This window comes from Lepidochelys olivacea (assembly GCF_965140295.1).
Source record: "Lepidochelys olivacea isolate rLepOli2 genome assembly, chromosome: 10".
Lineage (NCBI taxonomy): Eukaryota > Metazoa > Chordata > Testudines > Cheloniidae > Lepidochelys > Lepidochelys olivacea.
In genome coordinates, this window is record NC_140420.1 from 24,542,779 (window position 1) to 24,559,976 (window position 17,198).

A 17,198-nucleotide genomic window follows, 5' to 3' on the forward strand; every position below is an offset into this window, starting at 1 on the left:
TGTCAAAAATTGGGATAAATAAATATAACATAGTTTACTACATGATTGAGAATGTTTCATTACTTAACGGATTATGTCTGGAGCAAAATGTTTTTGTCACTAGTAGGACACTTGCTGTGCAGTCCTAAATCAATATGGAATGATAAAAGCATATTTGGGTATACATTTATTTTCAGTCAATACAAGAAAAAAATCACTCCTTTTTCTTCTGATAAATCCTAGAATTTCTTGATAATGCATCGTACTTCATTTCTGAAGTTCCCTTGACAGTTGAATTGGACCCATTTCACTTCCATTGATTATACCAATGATTAATTTTACCCTCTGTGTTTGGTACCGGGCTATAGCTTAAGAGTCAGTAATTCCAATCTCTATTTACAGTTATAGAGATGGACAGCATACTTGACATCTTCTGCTTAGTATCCTATTTTTTGGCAAGTAGTCCAGTGCCTGAACAAGTTGCCATTTTTGATGGCTATAATTATCCCTTTTGAATGACAGTTGCTTATGTAAATTCTCTCCTATCACCTATGCTATACTATCCCATTAGTTTTATAAGGCAGCATTCATCATCGTGTCTTATAATGGATTTTTTTTAAAAGGAATCCAAATGGCAAGTGAAACCACTATTCTTCTGCAGTGATGGTTCATTAATTAAAAGCATTTATGAGGACGTGAGCCTTAAGGTGTGACTGAAGATAATCAAATCTGGCTTCTGGCAGATCTTCAGAGAGTACTAGTTGCATAGATGAAGGCCCTCAAATGAGTGCCAGGCTGCCAGTCCTACCAACATAATTTTAAACAACCCACTTCCAGGGTACACTCGGTGATGTGAAAAAATTATATCTTAACCAAATAAATGCCTGAGAAATACACTGCAGTGAACCATTCCCTGATGGCAGGGGATGGATTAGATGATCAAATAGTTCTTAACTTTCTCTAGTTTGTTTCTGCATGGATGATGGCTCCTGATTGGCAATCATGGCATAGTAATTAACCGATCTGATTGGTGTATCATTGTGTGGCAAGTGTAGATCGCTACTGAAGAGCCTATTTTAAACACTGCAAGCTATATTAGCATCTTTGATTAATGCACACAATCTAGTTGCCCCCAATGCTCTCTGAAGAGTGGTGTTAATGGAACTCTGTCATATTCCACCAGCCCAACAGGAGTTGCATGTCACACCACTCATCCAGCTAAGACCCCACTGGATAGTGGCGTATCATTGGTGCTGGCTGGCTAGTAGAGGTAGTGTGTTTTTATAATTACTCAAAATGTAAACAACACATTTCTGTGCCAAATTAGGTCAGCGTAGATGACCGAGAGTATGAAAGAGCCACAACAAAAGGTTCTTTAGGAATTTAAAAGGAGTCCCATTTTACAGACGAATTGCCACTTTTTGCAACTTAAATATGTGCCTCTTTTCCCCAGAATTTGGCACAAATGCACCTGAAGCTGGCATTGAAATGCAACATTTAAAATTGGCGCGTTCTTGCTTTTTGGTATATGAAAAAAGATATTTAATCAGATTTCATGGAAAAGCTATGTTTGGAGATGGAAAGTTACCCCAAATGGCAAAAAGTTAATGTAAAAAATGTTCACTATTTTTTGCAAAGCATGAATTATGAATAATAATGTTGGCTCACTACAACCTATTGTATTTCTAAAGTTTGTGACTGCTAGAAGCAAATATTTCCAATGACCAATGATGGCACACTAGATTGGGAGGGCTCTGAGTTATTACAGAGAATTCTTTCTCTGGTGTCGTCTGGCTGCTGGGTCTTGCCCGCATGCTCAGGGTCTAACTGATAGCCGTATTTGGGGTTGGGAAGAAGTTTTCCCTGGGTCAGATGGGCAGAGACTCTGGGTTTTTTTTCACCTTCCTCAGCAGCATGGGGTACGAATCATTTGCAGGTTTAAAGTAGTGTAAATGGTGGATTCTCTGTAACTTGAAGTCTTTAAACAATGATTTGAGGACTTCAGTAACTCAGCCAGAGGTTGGGGTCTATTACAGGAATGGATGGGTGAGGTTCTGTGTCCTGCAATGCGAGGAGGTCAGACTAGATTATTATTATGGTCTCTTCTGACCTTAAAGTCTGAGTTATGCTGCACTATTGCTAACCTGTAATGACCGATGTTGCAGGCTAGAATGCTGAGCCATCCTTTACAAGCTTTGTCCAGTTCTCCTCAGCTTTTTTTATCCTGTCCTACTCTTTGCTGCTGATTTTGTACAATCCTGGGCAAAATGACTTCTCCAGAGCTGATGTAACTAACACTTTAAGGAGCAGCTGGCAGGAGGCGTAGATAGTTGGCATGCCACTCCTTTTTCACAGCCACTGAGCACATTGTTTCCAAAATGGATTCATCCTGTGCTGGCCTCAGGCCTGGGATTCTACAGCTCCCTCAGAACCAGGATATCACAGACGAGATGTACCCAGGACATAGGGGAACACTTCCTATTTACCACACGGAAGGGTTTGAAATAAGAAAGAAAAGACAAATGTCCATATTGTAAGACCTTTTAAAAAAAAAAAACTTCCCAAGTGTATAGTTGTGTGTAGTTAAGAGATACATTCCGAAAATGCATCAGATCTTAAAACAAATCAAGCTAAATACACAGGGAAAGAGTAATTAAAAGTAAACAAGTAGATCATTGGAGTTTTACATGATACCCAGTGCAGTCTATGTAGTATGCCATATACAGTTCCCTGAGTTTCATTAGCTTACTTTTTAATTGCTTCTTTAAGAAGTCTCTCTGATAATGTATATTTCTGGTGTACCTGTTGATAAGTATTTCCAGAATTACAAAAGTCTCACATAAAACCATATTAAGGAAGCTCAGTAATTCATGGATTCAGTTAAATGAAGAAACAAAGATTAAAAAGTGGGAGTGGGTCCAAGTTTTATAAGCTTCAGTACTGGGTGAATGCCAAACCAAAACAGGCTGTCTTTCTTGATTATTAAAGTGGCTGATTCATATTAGTTGGAGGAAACTGAAATATTGGCAGACATCATGTTTCCTGTAAGATGTGATCAACTTTGAAATCTAGAAATTCCTTCTTTTCCAAGAAAAAAAACTTTGATTAAATCCATATTTCTTTGAGCCTCCACCCTCTCTCATTTTCTGTGCATTGCCTGCAGTTGTTTTGGAATTGCAATACTAGGTAGTGAGGGAGAGCGCAGATGAAAAATGGTGGTCCAAGTTGATGGCACCTGTGACATTTATTGAGTTTATCAGTTTGTTGGCAGAAAGATGAGGCCAGGAAATTAGTGGCTGAAGTTCAGATAGTAAGGGATCCTAAGGACTCGTCATCTCTTTGAACATGTATTCTATTTCCTAATCACCATTGAATTCTATTAGTGCTCACGTTTAGTTTAGCAATGATATATCTTGTTTTAGTAATAACTTTCACCCCTTGCCTGCTAAACTAGTTCTTCCCAGGACAATGATTTATTGTGGAGGTAGATGTTACATGAGCTTCAGAAGTCCTATTCATATTATGCTCTGAGCATTACTCTGAGATTCAAGTTTTCTTCTTGAGCTGTGTGGGATCAGTGGTACCTCTTTAAAACAGCTCAGGCTGTTAAAATTAATGTTGGCAAGAAGGCAATAGGAATTTCCAAATGTCAGTTTTAGGGCGACTGGAGACCAAACAGAACTGCAAATTGTTGGATTAGACTATAACCATCTTCCTCACTGTGACCTGTCATTCATTGCTCATACTCACATTTCATTATAAGGCAGAACTGAAATTACATTATGGTTCTTGTCATGTATTCATGGCCCTGTGTATTCTTTTGGTGAGGATGAGAAGCCTTATCTGTCATTAACTCAACTGGCCACTAGATGTCCGTATTGCTTTTCTGAACTACAGATGAAAGCAAATTTCTCTTGTAATTACAATAAGAAGACTCTTAAAGACAGAAGTTTTGAAATTCATAGTTTGAGGCTAGCAGGCACCATTTCCACAAGGCTCACTGTTGAGAGATATGAGATGCTTTCACCTTCTTCTGGAATGAAGTACGCTATTGTCTCAGCTGTTCCAAACCCGAAAGCAAAAATCACACCTTAGCCTCCTGAATTTATTTATTAAAGACATTATATGGTGTCCCTTCCAGTGGCATCTGGCCATTCATTCACACAAAAATGTATATGAAGTCACAAATATTGGAAGACCCAATATATTTACATACAATGAACCCATTCCTGTTACTATCAAAAATCAATGGCAAAACTCCTACTAACTTCAGTAGAACCAGGATCCAGCTCAGAGATACTTTAAATGGTTGCCCAAGTTAAAGACTGAGGACTTGTCTTCATGGTACAGTAATGCAGACCAGTGAGTTGTGAATTCTATAGCACACAAATGTGTTGTGCACTAACTGGCCTGTGTAGACCCTTCTGGTACAAACTGAAAGTTCCCTAGTGCATGTTTACACAAAAGTTCAGTTCATAAAGAATGACCTTACGTAACTGAAAATTTGGGGTAAACTTGGGAAAGCAGAATGAAACTACTCAAATTGTGACTCTGGGGGTAATAGTTCACCTCTTGTGAAAAGTGTCATAGGGTCCATAGCAATCTCCCAGGCATTCACAACAATGTGGGGATGTGATTCTGTGAGACTTGACAGAAGAGCATCGACTATTGAACCAACCTTTCCTGCAACACTTTGCTTTTGGTGGTCTCCCATCCAACCACTGAGCTGGCACAACATTGGGAATTGGATATTATTACAATCCAAGTTAGCCTGGCCTGCAGATTGTAATAGCTCAGTCTCTTGCCAGCATTTGTGCTCTCAGCAGCAGTAAAAATGGCTCTCACCTCCTTTACTGACCCTGGCACAGGGGAAGCAATTTGTTCTCAATATGTCTGCATGGTGGCTGCCCCCTTCTCCGACAAAAAAAAGAAAGTCTCAGAGCCTGTGTCAGCTGACTCAGGCTTGTGCTATGGGGCTAAACTCTGCAGTGTAAATGCTCTTGCTCAGATTAGAGCCTGAGATCTGAAACCTGGCAAGGGGGACACTGAAGCCAGTGAGGGATGCCAAAACTATCAACCTGTAATGTAGGTAGGTTGTAGTGAGTCTGTTTCTGCACTACCTTGAATTTAGGCTAGTGCCCTGTTTCCTGTCATCTGTCTGTAAAGAGCTAGAATATTTTTTTTATAGATCACTTTCCTGGGGTCTCTTGGCTGGTGCTCTTCAAACATTCCTCATAAGTGGCACCCAACAGATTTATTTTTATTCTATTCCCTTTTGAAGTGCTTCTCCCAGTGCTTTGGGTATAACGTTTGGCCAGTTGGGGATGAAATATTAAAAAGACTGAAACACTGAAGTGTCAGAAACCACCTCTTTTAACAGTGAGGTGAGTTCCACCTTGACAGAACACCACGTTGTGTAGCAGATCAACCTCTTGTGCAGTAATCAACTCAGAGCCTTCCTGAGAAGCTAGTTCTGACACTTTCATTAGGAGCAAAGCAGTGTGAGCCTCACTGCTCATACTGTGAGTCCTCTGTGGGTAAATACATGACTTCAGTCACTAGGGGTGTACATTTGGTATCTTTCACAATCGCTAATTTCACTTAAACGTAATAAGACATGGTCAAATCTAGCCAAGACGTATTGATCCATTGTTAGTGCCTCCCTTCGGCAAAGTAGGATGTGAGTGTCTAAATGTTCATTTTTGGTGGGATTTTCCAAAGTGTCTGAGTGACGTAGGAGCGCAAGGATTATTTATTTTCAATGAGACCTGTGCTCCGTTGTTACTCAGACACTTTGGAAAATCCTATTCTTGGCCTTTACTCAGAAAATCTCATGATTTTGACAGAGCGGCTTACTGTTTCCAGGTCTTTACCCTGAACTTCTTTGGCAAGGTTGATGAGATGGCTGTGGTGATGAATGTCTGGCAATATCTGGAATCATCAAATCCTCTCATTCCATATCAGTCTTAGGTTCAGGTCTCCATATGCTTTAAAAATTGTGCTGGTCTTATTGTCTGACCTCCTTGAGATGGACAAAGATCTGTTCCAAGTTAACAGTTACAGAAGAATCAACCTGAAGTTTAATAAATTGTCTGTGGATTCTGGCATTGATAAATGGAGTCACCCTTTTTCCTTTGAGGGACCCCAGAGTGGAGTTGGGTGACTGCTCATCTGCCCTGAGAACTTTCTCTGTGTGGTTGCATCGGGTCATACTTTTGTCACTCCTGCTCAACACATATGTGAAGCTGCTGGAGGATATGTGGAGCTGGTGGTTTAGGTTGTAGTCTCATCAGGATGCTGATAACATATAGCTTAAATGTCTTTTGTTGACTACTGATGTTGCAGAATGTCTGCTTTCATTTCCAATTATTTGGCCTAAATAAGAACCTGGATAATAGCAGGGTATCTGGTTTCAGTCCTAATAATCTTAGAGATTATGTAGATGGAGGAAGCATCAATAAAGTTTGATGGAATGGGAATGATGCCCGCCCCTGTTATAAAGGAGGTATACCCAACTTTCCTAAAGGAGTTTCACAATATACAGATATGTTTGAAGCCCCAGGTGATGCTTATCAATCTGTAATTGATGTGGCAATTAAGAACATCTCTCTCTCTCTCTCTCTCGTGGAACCTGCTAAAATAACTTGAGGCATTGTGATTTCCAGGATGGCTTATTGTAATGTATAGTACCTAGTGACCCTTTGGATCACTGGTGGAGAAAGCAGCAACTGATTGCTTGAGGAAGCAAGGCTATAAGGAGTACACTGCATTGATGTTCTACTTACTTTGCTGGCTTCCTCATTCCAGAATCTGATATTGATCTTTGAAGTCCTAGTGCAAAGATGCTGTCCCATCGGTTTACTCGTGCTTTTGCTTGAAGCATCTGGGGGGAGAGGGTGTATTTATACTCATCTGTTATATGAGGAGTGCATGGGTTTTTTTACTCAACATTAATTATATAAATTTTATATTGCTCAAATTTATACAAGTGCCCAGATGAGTTGGTATATGTTTAAAATGAAACATAAACAATATATAGCATCAGACAGATAGGATGAGCTAAAGGGACTACAATCAGATACACTATGCCCTGGTCTACACTAGGACTTTAGGTTGAATTTAGCAACGTTAAATCGATTTAAACCTGCACCCGTCCACACAGTGAAGCCCTTTATTTCGACTTAAAGGGCTCTTAAAATCGATTTCCTTACTCCACCCCTGACAAGTGGATTAGCGCTTAAATTGACGTTCCCAGTTCGAATTTGGGGTACTGTGGACACAATTCGATGGTATTGGCCTCCGGGAGCTATCCCAGAGTGCTCCATTCTGACCGCTCTGGACAGCACTCTCAACTCAGATGCACTGGCCAGGTAGACAGGAAAAGAACCACAAACTTTTGAATCTCATTTCCTGTTTGGCCAGCGTGGCAAGCTGCAGGTGACCATGCAGAGCTCATCAGCACAGGTGACCATGATGGAGTCCCAGAATCGCAAAAGAGCTCCAGCATGGACCGAATGGGAGGTACGGGATCTGATCGCTGTTTGGGGAGAGGAATCCGTGCTATCAGAACTCCGTTCCAGTTTTCGAAATGCCAAAACCTTTGTGAAAATCTCCCAGGGCATGACGGACAGAGGCCATAACAGGGACCCGAAGCAGTGCCGCGTGAAACTGAAGGAGCTGAGGCAAGCCTACCAGAAAACCAGAGAGGCGAACAGCCGCTCTGGGTCAGAGCCCCAAACATGCCGCTTCTATGATGAGCTGCATGCCATTTTAGGGGGTTCAGCCACCACTACCCCAGCCGTGTTGTTTGACTTCTTCAATGGAGATGGAGGCAATACAGAAGCAGGTTTTGGGGACGAAGAAGATGATGATGAGGAGGAGGTTGTAGATAGCTCACAGCAAGCAAGCGGAGAAACCGGTTTTCCCGACAGCCAGGAACTGTTTCTCACCCTAGACCTGGAGCCAGTACCCCCCGAACCCACCCAAGGCTGCCTCCTGGACCCAGCAGGCGGAGAAGGGACCTCTGGTGAGTGTACCTTTTAAAATGCTATACATGGTTTAAAAGCAAGCATGTGAAAGGATTACTTTGCCCTGGCATTTGCGGTTCTCCTAGATGTAGTCCTAAAGCCTTTGCAAAAGGTTTCTGGGGAGGGCAGCCTTATTTCGTCCTTCATGGTAGGACACTTTATCACTCCAGGCCAGTAACACATACTCGGGAATCACTGTAGAACAAAGCATTGCAGTGTATGTTTGCTGGCATTCAACCAAAATCCGTTCTTTATCTCTCTGTGTTATCCTCAGGAGAGTGAGATATAATTCATGGTCACCTGGTTGAAATAGGGTGCTTTTCTTCAGGGACACTCAGTATAGCCCATTCCTGCTGGGCTGTTTGCCTGTGGCTGAACAGAAATGTTCGCCGCTGTTAGCCACAGGGAGGGGGGAAGGTTGAGGGGGTAGTCACGCGGTGGGAGGAGGCAAAATGCGACCTTGTAACGAAAGCACATGTGCTATGTATGTAATGTTAACAGCAAGGTTTACCCTGAAAGAGTGTAGCGACTGTTTTATAAAATGTGTCTTTTTAAATACCGCTGTCCCTTTTTTTTTCTCCACCAGCTGCATGTGTTTCAATGATCACAGGATCTTCTCCTTCCCAGAGGCTAGTGAAGCTTAGAAAGAAAAAAAAACGCACTCGCGATGAAATGTTCTCCGAGCTCATGCTGTCCTCCCACACTGACAGAGCACAGACGAATGCGTGGAGGCAAATAATGTCAGAGTGCAGGAAAGCACAAAATGACCGGGAGGAGAGGTGGCGGGCTGAAGAGAGTAAGTGGCGGGCTGAAGAGAGTAAGTGGCGGGCTGAAGACAGGGCTGAAGCTCAAATGTGGCGGCAGCGTGATGAGAGGAGGCAGGATTCAATGCTGAGGCTGCTGGCGGACCAAACCAGTATGCTCCAGTGTATGGTTGAGCTGCAGCAAAGGCAGCTGGAGCACAGACTGCCACTGCTGCCCCTCTGTAACCAACCGCCCTCCTCCCCAAGTTCCATAGCCTCCACACCCAGACGCCCAAGAACGCGGTGGGGGGGCCTCCGGCCAACCAGCCACTCCACCACAGAGGATTGCCCAAAAAAAAGAAGGCTGGCATTCAATAAATTTTAAAGTTGTAAACTTTTAAAGTGCTGTGTGGCATTTTCCTTCCCTCCTCCACCACCCCTCCTGGGATACCTTGGTAGTCATCTCCCTATTTGTGTGATGAATGAATAACGAATGCATGACTGTGAAGCAGCAATGACTTTATTGCCTCTGCAAGCGGTGATTAAAGGGAGGAGGGGAGGGTGGTTAGCTTACAGGGAAGTAGAGTGAACCAAGGGGCGGGGGGTTTCATCAAGGAGAAACAAACAGAACTTTCACAGCGTAGCCTGGCCAGTCATGAAACTGGTTTTCAAAGCTTCTCTGATGCGTACCGCGCCCTCCTGTGCTCTTCTAACCGCCCTGGTGTCTGGCTGCGCGTAACCAGCAGCTAGGCGATTTGCCTCAGCCTCCCACCCCGCCATAAACGTCTCCCCCTTACTCTCACAGATATTGTGGAGCACACAGCAAGCAGTAATAACAGTGGGAATATTGGTTTCGCTGAGGTCTAAGCGAGTCAGTAAACTGCGCCAGCGCGCCTTTAAACGTCCATATGCACATTCTACCACCATTCTGCACTTGCTCAGCCTGTAGTTGAACAGCTCCTGACCACTGTCCAGGCTGCCTGTGTACGGCTTCATGAGCCATGGCATTAAGGGGTAGGCTGGGTCCCCAAGGATACATATAGGCATTTCAACATCCCCAACAGTTATTTTCTGGTCTGGGAATAAAGTCCCTTCCTGCAGCTTTTGAAACAGACCAGAGTTCCTGAAGATGCGAGCGTCATGCACCTTTCCCGGCCATCCCACGTTGATGTTGGTGAAACGTCCCTTGTGATCCACCGGAGCTTGCAGCACTATCGAAAAGTACCCCTTGCGGTTTATGTACTCGGCGGCTTGGTGCTCCGGTGCCAAGATAGGGATATGGGTTCCATCTATAGCCCCACCACAGTTAGGGAATCCCATTGCAGCAAAGCCATCCACTATGACCTGCACATTTCCCAGGGTCACTACCCTTGATATCAGCAGATCTTTGATTGCGTGAGCTACTTGCATCACAGCAGCCCCCACAGTAGATTTGCCCACTCCAAATTGATTCCCAACTGACCGGTAGCTGTCTGGCGTTGCAAACTTCCACAGGGCTATCGCCACTCGCTTCTCAACTGTGAGGGCTGCTCTCATCCTGGTATTCATGCGCTTCAGGGCAGGGGAAAGCAAGTCACAAAGTTCCATGAAAGTGCCCTTACGCATGCGAAAGTTTCGCAGCCACTGGGAATTGTCCCAGACCTGCAACACTATGCGGTCCCACCAGTCTGTGCTTGTTTCCCGAGCCCAGAATCGGCGTTCCACAGCATGAACCTGCCCCATTAGCACCATGATGCATGCATTGGCAGGGCCCATGCTTTCAGAGAAATCTGTGTCCATGTCCTGATCACTCACGGGACCGCGCTGACGTCGCCTCCTCGCCCGGTATTGCGTTGCCATGTTCTGGTGCTGCATATACTGCTGGATAATGCGTGTGGTGGTTGATGTGCTCCTAATTGCCAAAATGAGCTCAGCGGCCTCCATGCTTGCCTTGGTATGGCGTCCGCACAGAAAAAAGGCGCGGAACGATTGTCTGCCGTTGCTCTGACGGAGGGAGGGGCGACTGACGACACGGCTTACAGGGTTGGCTTCAGGGAGCTAAAATCAACAAAGGGTGTGCCTGTACATCAAGGAGTATTTCAGGCAGGACTGCACGGAGGGTTCCAATAAGAAATGGTGCACCAAAGTTATCGTTGTTATTGGAACAAGGAGGTTAGCCTGGCCTCTGATTGATACATGGCTAGATTAACCTCGCTGCGCCTTCTCTGTGACTGACTGCAGTGTGATCTAGACAGGGGAGGAGGAAAATGAGTACAAAACAAATCTGGTCTATTTCTTGTTCTGACCCACTCCATCTATCCTTTACATCTTTGGCTGGCAGCAGACGGTGCAGAAGGACTGCATGCCATCCACATCTCATGGCTGCTTGGCAGAAGATGGTACAGTACGACTGCTAGCCATCTTCATCTCTTGCCTGCCTGGCAGAAGATGGTACAATACGACTGCTAGCAATCCTCATCTCTTGCCTGCCTGGCAGAAGATGGTACAGTACGACTGCTAGCAGTCCGTATCGCCTGCCCGCTCACCATAAGACTGTTCAATAGGACTGCAGGACTAAAGAGAATGACCTGGTCAAGTCACTCCAAATTTAGTCCCTGCGCCCATGTCTGCCCAGGCGCTCCCAGCCAACGTGGCCAGGAGCACCTCGGACACGACGAGGACGACTACCAATCGTATTGCACCGTCTGCTGCCAGAAGGCAATGGGTTGCTGCTACTGTGCAGCAAAGCCGTACCGCGTCTGCCAGCACCCAGGAGACATAGGGTGACGGTTACCTGATCTGGCTCCATGCTTGCCGTGGTATGGCGTCTGCACAGGTAACTCAGGAAAAAAAGGCGCGAAATGATTGTCTGCCCTTGCTTTCACGGGGGGAGGGAGGGTGGGAACGGGGGCCTGACGATATGTACCCAGAACCACCCGCGACAATGTTTTAGCCCCATCAGGCATTGGGATATCAACCCAGAATTCCAATGGGCAGCAGAGACTGCGGGAACTGTGGGATAACTACCCACAGTGCAACGCTCCGGAAGTCGACGCTTGCCTCGGTACTGTGGAAGCGCTCCGCCGAGTTAATGCACTTAATGCACTTAGAGCATTTTCTGTGGGGACACACACACTCGAATATATAAAACCGATTTCAAAAAAACCGACTTCTATAAATTCGACCTAATTTCGTAGTGTAGACATACCCTAAGGGTATGTCTACACCGGAGCTGAAGGTATAACTTCCAGCTCAAGTAGACATACCTTTGCTAGCCCTGATCAAACTAGCATGCTAAAAATAGTAGTCATGGCTGCATGAGGGGTGAGACCAGCAAGCACGCTACATATGTACCGAGGGTTTCAGACTGGATTACACTCAGGGCAGCTAACCATTGTCCATGCAGCCATGGCTACAGTGCTATTTTTAGTTCACTAGCTCAACCAGGATGTGTGTGTGTGTGTGTGTATATATATATCTGAGGTGGAAATTACACCTCCAGATCCAATGCAGACCTATCCTAAAGGTATCAGTGAAAGATCCATCAGAAATTATATATCCTGGAGGATGATTCAGAAATAAGAGAATGAGCTTCCCATGGGAGCATTGGCTACGTTACCTTCATTCTAAAATTTTAGAAAGACAGCACGTGTGTCAAGAAAAGTAATTGTTAAATTTCCTGGGTGAGATTTTTGTGCTGTACCCCTTAGGTCTTGTCTTTATTTTGTGTGTGTGTGTGCGGGGGGGGAGGGAAGGGAGGGAAGTAAGTGTCCTTACCTTGTGTTAGCTACCACAAGGTCAAATCCTAGTGAAGGCAAGGCTGGTGGTAGCTTTCACAAGAGTTAGCATGTGACACTCCCAGGGGTACGCAAAGTCGTGAGGTGTCTTGCCACTACGTACCCTTAGCGTGAAGTAGTCTTGTCTGTCTTCTGTGCTTCAGCTCCCTGAAACCAACAGCCTCTTCCCCACAAACACTGACTTCCAGCTGTCTGGAGACTTCGCCGTCTCCATGCAGGCTGGTGGCAAGTACACCCCAACCCCCGAGTTCCTCACAGTATCCAGCTCTTGTCAGTAAACGCTCCCAGTAATTACCAAGTACACCAAAGAGACAGTGTACGCACAGATTAACGGGAACAACTCAGGATCAGGTCTTTTATAACATAGCACTTTAATCTTTTTACAGTGAAAACAAATATCTTTATTAAAAAAGATTAAGATGTAAGAGATAGTGAGCAAGGAGAATAAGAATAGGTTACATGTAAATCAAAAGGTATAACACACTTCTTAGAGTCTAAACTTAATTTTAACAGGCTAAAATTCTTGTCTAAAGCAATTTCTCATCTAAAGCAATCTCCCAGTGTAACTAACACACGTGGCCAGGGTGCAGCATTCATGAATGCAAAAAGTGCTGTTCTTTTTGCTTCCTCAGTGAAGGATAAAGATGTGTCCTTTTGTATTCCCCTTTTATATTCCCCCAAAGCCACTGTTTTTGTCCCCAGGGTCAGTAACCCTCACAGTGTTTATTCTTTGGTGCCTGTTGCCTTCACGTGTCCCTGTTTTTTATTAGCATTGAGTTCAAACAGGTGATGGGGTGCGGTGATGGGGTCTGCTCGCCTCAGCACCTCCTGTTGGCCACCACAGGGATTAGCTCTGCTGGCTGCTGCCCCCTCTCCCGGTGGTGCCTCACCCGTCATCTTCTCCAACTGCAGACCCGCCTCAGTCCAAGTACCACAGCATCCTCTTCATGACTTGGGCCTCCGGCCGGGTCACCATCTTTATTTCCCCCTTCCAGGAGTGGGTACCTTGTCAAAGGCTTTCTGAAAGTCCAAGTACATTGTATCAGCTGGATCACCCTTGTCCCCATGTTTGTTGACTTCCTCGAAGAATTCTAATAGATTGGGGAGGCATGATTTCCCTTTACAAAAGGTATGTTGATTCTTCCCCAACATATTGTGTTCATCTACAAGTCTCATAATTCTGTTCTTTACTATAGTTTCAACCTACAGTTAGGTTTAGAGGCCTGTAATTTTCAGAATCACCCTAGAGCTTTTTGAAAAATTGTCATGACATTAGCTATCCTCCAGTCATCTGGTACAGAAGCTGATTTAAGCAATAGGTTACAGCAATAGTTTAATCTGGTCCTGGTGGCTTATTACTGTTTAATTTGTCAATTTGTTCCAAAACCACCTCTATTGATACCTCTATCTGGGACAATTTCTCAGATTTGTCACCTAAAAAGAATGGTTCAGGTATGGGAAGCTCCCTCACATCCTCTTCAGTGAAGACTGATGCAAAGAATATATTGAGCTTCTCCACAACAGCCTGGTCTTCTTTGAGTGATCCTTTAGCACCTTGATTGTTCAGTGACCCCACTGATTATTTGGCAGGTTTCCTACTTCTGATGCACTAAAATAAAAATGTGAGGTTAGTTTTTCGTTTCTTTCACTAGTTGCTCTTCAAATCCTTTTTCATCTGCATATTTATATTTTTACACTTGACTTGCCAGAGTTTATGCTCCTTTCTATTTTCCACACTAGGATTTGACTTCCAATTTTTAAAGGATGCCCTTTTGTGACTCTCAGGATATATTTTCAGTATATACACATAACTTTTTAGGTATCATCTCTACATACATCTCACAATGATATTAATGACCAGTGTGTCACTGGATTTCATTTGATCTGTGTGACAACATTCTTTATAGATAAATACGGTGACAGCAATGTGTAGTGAGTTTGTCAGGCCTGTTAGGAGTTGGGAAATCCTCCTTCATCTGGAACCAGGGCTTTTAGTTCTCCTTTGTGCTGCTCCAGCCCAGTTTACTCGGCTTACCCAGGCTGGAGCAGGAATAAGGATCTGACCCAACCCCTACAGAATAGGAAAAGTTATGACATATACTATTTCCATTATTGCATAGGAGAGTAATATACCTGTCCTCTGTGTTTGGTTTTGAAGTTGATTTTTATATAGAGAATTTGGAGAAAAGGTCCCTTAAACATTTTTAATAGCTGAGACCTAGATGAATAATACTGCAAGCATATAGGTTACTGTCCAGGAGAGGGGTGTCAAATGGCAATGCTATAGGGTGAAACTGAGCAGATGTATGTTGTTGTCTTATAATGATAGTAAGTCTTGGTCCCATTATTCAGCATTTAGAAATTTATCAAAAGGGGGGCAATGTATGGTTGCACATCCTTTGAATGGATTAAGGTATAGCTCTGATCATAACTTGTATGGTATGTTATGAAAATATATTATCATAGTTTTGTTACAAAGGCAGATATGTCTGACCACCATCCCCAATGCACATGTCAGCTTTGCTATGTTATGTTTTGGAGGATTCATACTGATTAAGGTGGTGTGACAGTCCTCCCCACAGGTTGTGCTGTGGTAATAGAGTGCATCTCCAATCACAGGGCCAGATTGTTGTTTGTTTGCATTATGGTACTGCCCAAAGGCTTCAGGCAGGGTTAAGGCCCCATTGTATTAACTCCTCTCCAAACACGAAGCACAGTTGCCAACTTTCATGCGGTAAAAAAGCACTCCGTCTTTCAAAATAAGCCAAAAATCAAGCTAATCCCATTTCAAAACAAGGCCAAAACAAGCCAATCTGAAAGAACCTCAACATTCTATGTGAATAGATCCCCCTGGGGTGCAGTCTGGGACTGTGGTGGGCCCGCTGTGCACCCCTGACTCGCCCCCGCTTGCTGGGAGCCAATCATAAAAAAAGAAGCAACAAGATACAAGCCAAACAAGAAACAAGCTACATGCCAAAAACTAACCAAAAAGCAACTCACAAGCCAATTAAGCCAAAAACAAGCCCAATTTCTGTTGGTTTTTTTTTTTACGGGTGTCATAAATGTAAAGGGAAGGGTAAACCCTTTTAAAATCCCTCCTGGCCAGAGGAAAAATCCTCTCACCTGTAAAGGGTTAAGAAGCTAAAGGTAACCTCGCTGGCACCTGACCAAAATGACCAATGAGGAGACAAGATACTTTCAAAAGCTGGGAGGAGGGAGAGAAACAAAGGGTCTGTGTCTGTTGGTATGCTGCTTTGCCGGGGATAGACCAGGAATGGAGTCTTAGAACTTTTAGTAAGTAATCTAGCTAGGTATGCGTTAGATTATGATTTCTTTAAATGGCTGAGAAAATAATTGTGCTGAATACAATGACTATTTCTGTCTGTGTGTCTTTTTTGTAACTTAAGGTTTTGCCTAGAGGGATTCTCTATGTTTTGAATCTAATTACCCTGTAAGGTACCTACCATCCTGATTTTACAGGGGTGATTCCTTACTCCTATTTACTTCTATTTCTATTAAAAGTCTTCTTGTAAGAAAACTGAATGCTTTTTCATTGCTCTCAGATCCAAGGGTTTGGGTCTGTGGTCACCTATGCAAATTGATGAGGACTTTTACCAAACCTTTCCCAGGAAGTGGGGTGCAAGGGTTGGGAGGATTTTGGGGGGAAAGATGTGTCCAAACTACGTTTCCCAGTAAACCCAGTCAGAGTTTGGTGGTGGCAGTGGTTATTCCAAGGACAAAAGATAAAATTAATTTGTACCTTGGGGAAGTTTTAACCTAAGCTGGTAAAAGTAAGCTTAGGAGGTTCTCATGCAGGTCCCCACATCTGTACCCTAGAGTTCAGAGTAGGGGAGGAACCTTGACAACGGGTTTGGCATATCTATCAGGAAGGTATGGTACATGCTCCAAAGATCTTACAATTTTAATTGAATGAATCAAGACCCAGTGAAGGAGTCTGAGGAATAACAGAAGAGGAAGGTAAGAGAAGGATAACCTCTGATGTTTGCCCTTGCCCCATGTAGGTAGAAGTACCAGATGAATTGTATTTGAGTAACTTCTCTATGTAGACTTGTCCCTGCCTCTTTCCAGATATAAACCATCTGGCACAATTCAGTCTTCCCTTCTGCATGAGATGTGCTGTGGGTGAGAAGAGTGTGCTGGTCACCTCAAGCATGCACTGTTTTAATCTCGCTGTTTTTACACAGCAAAGACATACAATTTCTACAGTTGCTGGGGATCTGCACAGATAAGAATGGGGAAACAGAGATTTTACTTGTATTGAAGTTGTTGAGGGCTTAACAGTCAGAATTGCTGTACAGGTTTCAGAGTAACAGCCGTGTTAGTCTGTATTCGCAAAAAGAAAAGGAGTTAGTCTCTAAGGTGCCACAAGTACGCCTTTTCTAATTGCTGTACATTATCTCTTCACTAGAGGTTTGTAATGTATGTACTTGGTGCTTCAAAAGGGCTGATTTTCCAAAGCTGAGGAAAACTGAGCAAAATTGACTGGGCAGAAACATTTAGAGAAAAGATGTGAAATAAAATATAGAGCTCTTGAAGAAGAATTTATTAGATGGCTAGAAAGCTATGATTTCACAATGAAGAAAGAGAGACAACTTTGTTTAAAAGGCCTTCCTGGTTCAGTAGTGAAATGAAGGTAGCAATTAGAAATAAAA

The 17,198-nt window shown here is 43.7% G+C and overlaps 1 protein-coding gene and 1 long non-coding RNA gene across 2 annotated transcripts in view; one reads left to right on the forward strand and one right to left on the reverse strand.

The window, feature by feature from the left end:
- GRIN2A (glutamate ionotropic receptor NMDA type subunit 2A) overlaps positions 1 to 17,198 on the forward strand; it is a 301,884-nt gene that overhangs the window by 176,106 nt on the left and 108,580 nt on the right. The gene's annotated exons all lie outside the window — the stretch shown is intronic.
- The window catches only part of LOC311527187, a 41,157-nt gene continuing 30,722 nt past the window's right edge, over positions 6,764 to 17,198 (reverse strand). The window contains exon 3 of the long non-coding RNA XR_014713272.1: positions 6,764 to 6,862. This is a non-coding gene — a long non-coding RNA (uncharacterized lncRNA). The remainder of the gene's footprint in view (positions 6,863 to 17,198) is intronic.